This window comes from Triticum aestivum, chromosome 1B, assembly GCF_018294505.1.
Source record: "Triticum aestivum cultivar Chinese Spring chromosome 1B, IWGSC CS RefSeq v2.1, whole genome shotgun sequence".
Taxonomy (NCBI): Eukaryota; Viridiplantae; Streptophyta; class Magnoliopsida; order Poales; family Poaceae; genus Triticum; species Triticum aestivum.
Genome location: NC_057795.1, coordinates 674,656,511 through 674,664,280, shown reverse-complemented (window position 1 = coordinate 674,664,280; position 7,770 = coordinate 674,656,511). Strand labels below are relative to the sequence as shown.

The 7,770-nt window shown below is 44.3% G+C and overlaps 1 non-coding gene across 1 annotated transcript; it reads left to right on the top strand.

Annotated features, from left to right (window-relative positions):
* The first annotated feature begins 5,248 nt into the window (after nucleotides 1–5,248).
* Nucleotides 5,249–5,319, top strand: TRNAG-GCC (transfer RNA glycine (anticodon GCC)). The gene has a single exon. It is a non-coding gene; the product is annotated as a tRNA-Gly (tRNA).
* Nucleotides 5,320–7,770: the final 2,451 nt, after the last annotated feature.

Sequence of the window (7,770 nt, the reverse complement as noted above, 5' to 3'; positions counted from 1 at the left end):
ATAATATATGAAATGAAATTGGCAATTACATCCATTTAAGTTCAACACTACCCTATATAAATTACTGGGATACATACACACGTGCACACATACACACATTATTTCAATTATTAAATTTTAGGGACACAGAGATCAATTGATATTTGTAGAACACGATACAAAGTGGAAACCATCAGGGAAAACCGGGAAAGCATCAAAGAAAAATACCAAGCTGCGTCAGTCAAGCAGCCAGCAGGAGATGGTGCGCCTCTCGCGGGCGAACGACGCGTAGGAGGGCGGTGGCCGGGAGCAGGGGGAAGTGGGACTGTGGGTGTAGTGGGTGGGCGGAGGCGGCCGGTGGACGATGCCACGGCGGCCATTAGAGGCGGCGGTGCAAGCGCTGGAGACTGATCGTGTGTGCGAGTTAGATCGGCGGCGGCGGCGGCGGCGGCGTGAGCGCTGACAGCTCCTGTGCCTACGTTTTTTTTTTTTTTTTTGAGACAAGCTCCTGTGCCTACGTGGGAGTTAGATCGTGCGTCGTGGGGAGCGCTGGAGATTGATCGTGCATGCATTTCAGGTGAGCCAGCCCATCAGGCCTTGGGTCTTCTTTCTTTTGACTGGGCTGCAACCGGGCCTGCACAAAAAAAACTACATATTTATAGCCTGTTAGATTTTCCACGCCCCGGGCCCAGCTCCGCCCTTGCATCCATCCACGGTAAGACAACGCAGCTCCGACTCCGGCGGAGAATTACAGAGAGCAAGGCAATGTTGGCGTCACGGAAGATCACCGAACGGACCACTTGTCGCTCGTCATCGTACACCACCGGTGACCCACACCGCAGCTTCGACTTCACAGCAACAAGCAGCCGAGGTAGTCTTATGGACACGCCGGAGAAGAGCCAACTACCACGACCAATGCCACGCCTCCGACAATGCTCACCACCGTTATCGTTGCCACAGAAGCCAAACCGACCCCTTGCCGGACGAACACGACCGAGCAGCACAACCTTCCCCACCTATCATTGGCCCCTCTGGCCGCTAAGGAGCTCCTGGAACGATGCCCAAGAGGTGCGACACACGTCGCCATCATCGTCCGATCCTAGGGGATCAAGGGTTTCCCCCGAACATCCTTGTGTAGTAGAGCGAGCAGGAACGCCTCAGCGACGCCTTCAAGAAGGAAGCGGCGCCCGCAGGCGTCGCCTGCCCCAGCTCAAGAGCCGGCAGCAAAGTCTTCACCCGGCGCTGCACCTCCGACCACCAACCCGAGCCAGACCATCACCGCAGACAGACGGCCGGCGGCCGCCGCCCCCATGCGCCCAACATCCGCCGCAAACCACCTTCAGAACTGGATGTCGGGCCCCAGGTCTTCATCACCGCCTCCGGTCCACGCCGGATAGAGCCGCCGGCCCCATGCGCCCGACGGTCATCACGGCCTCCTCGCAGAACAGAATGCCGGGGCCTGATCTGCTTCACACCACCCCTGGAGCCCAACTAGCCGACGGCCGCCGGTGCACAGAGCCATCTACAGCCCACGCGCCGCCGAGAAGCTGGCTCCCGCCCGACCCATCTCCTCTGCCGCAGTACTAAGCAAGACCCCGTCCGATGGCGGCCCTCTTCAGATCCAGTAGGGGCCCGCCCTGGTGCGGCGCGCCCACGACCTGTGCGGCCACCGCATGCCCCAAGACGCAGCCATCCCTGCCTCACTACCCGTGCCGCACAGCAGAGGAGCTCCACCATCGCGCCCAACTTGCCAGATCCGCGCCTGCCTCCGAGACGCCAGATCCGCAGCCTCTCCAACACAGCCAGGCTGCGCCGCCCTACGCGCGCCTCCCCGTGCTTGAACGCGTCCGCCCCAACCCATGCGCGCACCAGCGCGGGAGCAACGCCCTGGATCCCGCCGAGATGGGCAGCCCGGGCTGCCGGAGCTGAGACGGGAGGAGGAAGTGCCCCCCCCCCCCCCCCCGCCGCCGAGCCGCGCGGGCTTTGCCCGGCGACGTCTGCCGGTGGCGGCAAGGGAAAGATGACCGGTGGATCTGCGCTGGCGGCGGCTAGGTTTTCGCCCCCCCCCCCCCCCGCCGCCGGCGGGAGCGACCCGAGGAGCCGAAGCCAGTCTCGCTTTTGTTACAAAATAAATAGTGTGCCCGCATAATTGACAAATCTCCCTACATTGGTTAATATTGGGCAAAGACTGTCTATGTCAGCGGCAATATAAAGACTGTCTGCAACAGCTCAGTTAATTGGCAGGCAAATAATGATAATATCATGGAGTAGAACTGATTGTCTAATGCGTCCCTGTCCTACAAAGCGAGAGAGCCCACAACGAAGCACATACAAGACACACTTCAAGTAAGTAACACTAGCACATATGCCCCGTGTGTTGCAACGGGAGACATTTTTTGCGAAAAGCATCGGGAGAGATAATTGATGTGTCCATCAAGACGTTCTCCACAACAGTGGCACGACATAGCAGAGAACTGTGGTGTTCTCGTGGGTCATGTTTGGTCCGCGAGATGTTCATAGTAGTGGGGTTGGTTCGAGTGACGGCCACTACCCAACTCATGCCTTTTTTCCCTTGAGGTCCACCTCCTTGTCGAGGTTGTGGTGACCTCCTATTTTTTTAAAACATATGAGCATTTAATTTGGGAAAAGCGTTAATTTCTAGAAAAGGCAAAAAAATGAAATAGAAAGTTTTTTAAAATTCACAAATACTTTTTGAAAACAAGACCATTTTTAACACGGAGAAATGGATTTTTTTGAATTTGTGAAACATTTTTTAAATGGAAACTTGTTTTGAACTTTCAAAACCATTTTGAAAAATGTGTTTTTTATCACGAACATTATCTTGAATTTGTGAATATTTTTAAAAATTTATTATTCGAATTACTATTGTTTGTAAAATGAAATTTATTTTGTAAGTCTTGAAAAAATTTGGATTTTTTTAAAATGCGAATATTTTTTGAATTTCAAGAAAAAATTGAACGAAAATATAAATTTAAAGTTCCAAATAATTTTGAAAATGGTAACAAATTTTGAAATTCTAATATTTAAAAAAAATATTACAACAAACGATAATTGGGAAAAATAAAAATATATCTTGGAAGGAAAAATTGAAAAATAGAAAAAAGCACAGAAAAAACGGAAATGGTCAGGCCCAACATTAGGCGACAGATGGGACGCACCAACTATATGTGGCTCTGTGCGATAAATAAGGTTCCCAGCAGCAGGCGCAGGATATAAATGTGTTGCTTTTCTCGGCCTTAGCGCGTGCGGCCCATGTACGAAATTCTGGACAAAACTCTTTTGTTTTCTTTTCTAGCAGCTGGGCCACAAAAATTTAGTACCACCTCGGATATAAAAAAAACGGCGGTGAATGGATGAAAAATTGGCGAAACGCACCTTGCTTTATTAGTAGGTATAGATATAGATATAGATATAGATTATGGAGTACAGGTTCAGGGTACACATATTTTTATAAGGTCACTCAGATTTGCCTCCTTTTTTGGAGGTTCTTTCATAATTTTAGCATCCTTCAAAAGAAATGAAAACCAGTTGATTTCAAAGAAAGGTTCGCTTGCACGAGGTGTCAAGACTGGAAATCTTGGACAAGGATGCTAGATTCAGTCAGGGATGGTGGAATTAATGAGATAATTACAGCCACGGTCCTTGTACTCTCAGGCACGTAACAAGATCGTCCTCAGACTCGTGGAATGCTTCATTATGGTCCTCAAATACGATGATACACTCCAATACAGTCCTGGGAACGTCTCCCGCCATGCCCCGTATGCAGAATCATGCCATGTAAGCATAGAAATGTGGGTCCCACACCACATGTCAGCGCCTTGAGATATAAATCAATGGAAAAAATAATTCTAACGCGGTGAGGTTCAAGCAAGAGACCACAGGCCATCTGCGCAACATGAGCTTAGCCACCAGACCTACGTGTGGTTACTGTACAGTGCAAATATAAATCAATTCCGTGTATCGCTCACGTTCGGAAGAACATAAAATTGGGCATGCTTCAGTAGTGTAGCGTACGTATTTTAAGAAAATCTTCAAGCGATTTTACGGATATGTATTCTATCCTTTTTTAAAAAAATTACCATGTTTGTGTTTAGTTTTCCTATTTATTTTTAAGTTTAATTTTTCAAGATAAAAATCACAGTTATTGTGCATTTTAAATCTTTGTTCTATTTTCATTCTTTTGTACGCTGAAGAGGTAAACATAAAATTTTCCTAATATTTATGTGGATTTAAAGTAAGCAAATTTATGTATCTTCGTTCAGGACCATAAGCACTGAAGCACACACAATTGTTGTGCATCCTTATAGTTTTTTCAAATACACAACTACTAAAAAATTGACAACTCGTATTTTGAATAATGCTTGTTGTGGTTTTAGAAAATGGTAATAATTTACCCCATTATATGCCCAGCTACCGGTTTTCTTATCGTTTTCCTTCAAGTTTGTGTTTATTTTTTGAATGCATTATGGACATTTTAAAAAGTGCATTTACAATTACTCCCTCCGTTCCCATTTACTCGTCGTGGTTTTAGTTCAAAATTGAACTAAAACCACGACAAGTAAATCAGAACGGAGGGAGTACATGTTAAGCATTTTCCAAAACATTCTGAACATTTTTTTCAAATGCACAAACACTTTATTTACCATCCATGGCTATTGTAATTTTTGAAAGCGCTTTGCAATCAGCGACCACAAGTCTCTGGTTCAAACATTCCTCTTGCAATTTGTTTCTCTAATCTTTCTCTCTCCTGAACTTACATGTGGGTCTCATGCTTCTACTGTACGATAGCGTGACACAGGCTGGGCTGCTATGCGTACCGCGAGACGTAGTCAGGACCGTATTGGAGCGTATCCTTGTATTTGAGGACTGTAGTGAAGCATTTCACAAGTTCGAGGACCATCGTGTTACACGCTGGAGAGTACAGAGACTGCATGTGTAATTATCTCTGGAATTAATATAGCAGACGAGCGCATGCACTGACAGGGCGGAGTTCAGCCCCCATTTCTAGCTAGGAGCTGCAAAATCCATCGGCATCCGGAGGAGGCAGAGCAACCAAGATCACACCTGAGCTCCTATGCAATTTTGGTGACAGCATCTGCTTCTCTCAAAGGAACATAACTCTTCATTGCATCATACCGTGTATTCTTACATGGTCTACCTGTATATACTGAAAAAATAATTACATCATAGAAGCACCAGTGGTCGAGTGCTGAAATTGTTAAATTTTCCAAAGAAATTGCACATTACAGCACTAGTGGTCTAGTGGTAGAATAGTACCCTGCCACGGTACAGACCTGGGTTCGATTCCCGGCTGGTGCATTCTCTGCTTTTTTTCTTAATGTTATCTTTATGTATGTCACATGAATTCTGCTTTCTTTTGGCACTTCATTCACAATCCAGCAAGTGATAGAAGCAGAATCGCAAGTGTAGCGCCGTCAGTCGATGGAGTCAGGGGATGATGAGTGTTCTAAACGCTCTTATATTAGTTTACGGAGGGAGTACTTGGCAAGATCACGGTGCGCTTGGTCCAGCAGGTGGTCGTCGCCCCAGTGCTCGTCCCGGTAGCTCTCCGGCCGGTGCCACACCCCGCCTCTCGCCGCGACATGGATCGCCTTCCTCCACTCCTCGATCCTCTCCTGCCCGCACTGCTCCGCCAGCCAGTCCTCGTACTCGAACTGCAATGCAACCAGGTTTACAGCAGTCAGTCTCTCTCAAGGACCAACTTTTTTTTTGAGAAGAACCAACTTAATCAGTAGAGTTACTAAGCAAGAAATGCAACTTTCTGGTGCAGTTATTAGCTAAGTGAAGTGTGGTGGTGATTCTGCTCAGATTGATACGTAATTTTAATAGCCCTGTTCTTAGTTTCAGAATTAAAGGTGGCACTACATATGATCCTTTTTTTGTGATGACCACTACATATGATCCTTGAAGTCTAAGCACCATGTATATCTAAAATTGGATGCCCCTCAGCTTTTTTAGGATTGTTCTAAACATTGTTTCATTCCCTGTAACTTGGAGTAATGGCTTCAAAGATTTGTTTGAGGTGATGTCTTAATCTTTGTGTATCATCATTCTGTGTTTGGTTAATTTCAAACTAGGTGACCGTGCAAAAGAATTTAATATGTTTTTCTATAGTAACGTTGGTGCAGAATGATGCAACACTTGCGGAAGAAGAACTGAATATGGCCTATGATGACCAGAGATATGGATAAATTTCCTTTTTTCCTTTGCTTACAGATGTGAACTTGGGCTTAACATCATCCAACACCACTCTACATTTGGTTAGAATAGGCAGGAAAACAAAATCAATGGATACAAAAACATATGCAGAACACCTGAAAACAAAACATATGCAGAATAAGAAATTCAGGATCCGAACATGGTAAAAGTTTCTCACTATACCAAAAACGCCTCTCTTTGCCACAATGAGGTGTACAACTCTGTGTTCTACCTCCTAACATGGAGCTGGAGAGAAAGAATAATTTAGAGGCGAGTCAGGATTTAGTCCCCAAGTTATATTTCTGTGGGAATTATTCGCTTTCTACATGTTTCAATTGGTAGTCTAATTGCAGTTTGTTGATAAAACGTAGATTGTATCCAAGGGCATGGATGATGAGAGCACGAACCTGATACACATAAATTTCTTAGCCTTGACCTTCCACCAGACAATTAGCTTATGAAATACTAATGGGAAAGGATCATTAACCGTGTTTTGTGACTGGTTGTACAATTTACCTTTCTTGTGATGTAGCAGCTATATTTTTATAATAAGTACAGTACCAATTTTTTGGCAATTTCATTCATTATCTTGGCATGCTCAAAATGACACAATCTCAAAACACTAAGCAAAGTACTTCTGAGTTACAAGAGTTAATTTCCCCGCTTCCTTTACGATGTTCAGTTTGATGTTCTTATGATACAAAAACTATGGTTTCACAATACGATCTTTACAATTGTTAGGATACTATGATTTTTGGTTTGCATTTTGTTACATTATCATGGAATGCTCATAATGACAACATAACAAGTCATTATCAAAATTCTTAGCTAGAAGAAAGTATTTTCTATCTTTCTTTGATCATGGAGGCTATTATTTTTCCTTTCAGCTAACCAGATGGTGCTTTTTACTACACTATGTGTTCAACTAATTTGTTGTTTTCCAATAGGGAAGGGCGATTCACTATAGCATAGAGGATGCAAGCTATTTCCATGCAACATGTATCCGATCCGTACTAGGTATGTGGCCTCTAGCCAACGTACAATATGTAATGCAACATGTATCAGATTGGTACTAGGTATGTGGCCTCTGGACACAACAATCGTAAAGTATGTAAAGTATTCGTCTACCTAAATGTGTACTTTCAATTTTCAACTACCTATATTGTTTAGATGATTTATTGTTCCTTGACAGTGAATGGATTCATGTTCTTATTATGGAATACATCAAGTACTAGATTCGGGCATGTGATCTCTAGACCAAGCAACTTACAACATTGCATTTTTTAAATACTAATGAAATTAACAATGCCGTGTTTCTCTTCTGAAGGAGTACTATTGTAGCATCAATTGATTTATTGTGGTTAAAGTATTTATCAATTAAGTTGTTCATTTGGAACTTCATAGAGGTTGCTTTCCCTGCTATATCATCAGACAGATAAACTTTCTGTTTTTTTGTTGCTTGTGAGATCGTAATTTTTTTAGTCCGGGTATTATTCATACCTTAATTAATCAGTGAAAAGTTATAGCATATACATCAAGACCTTTATTTTT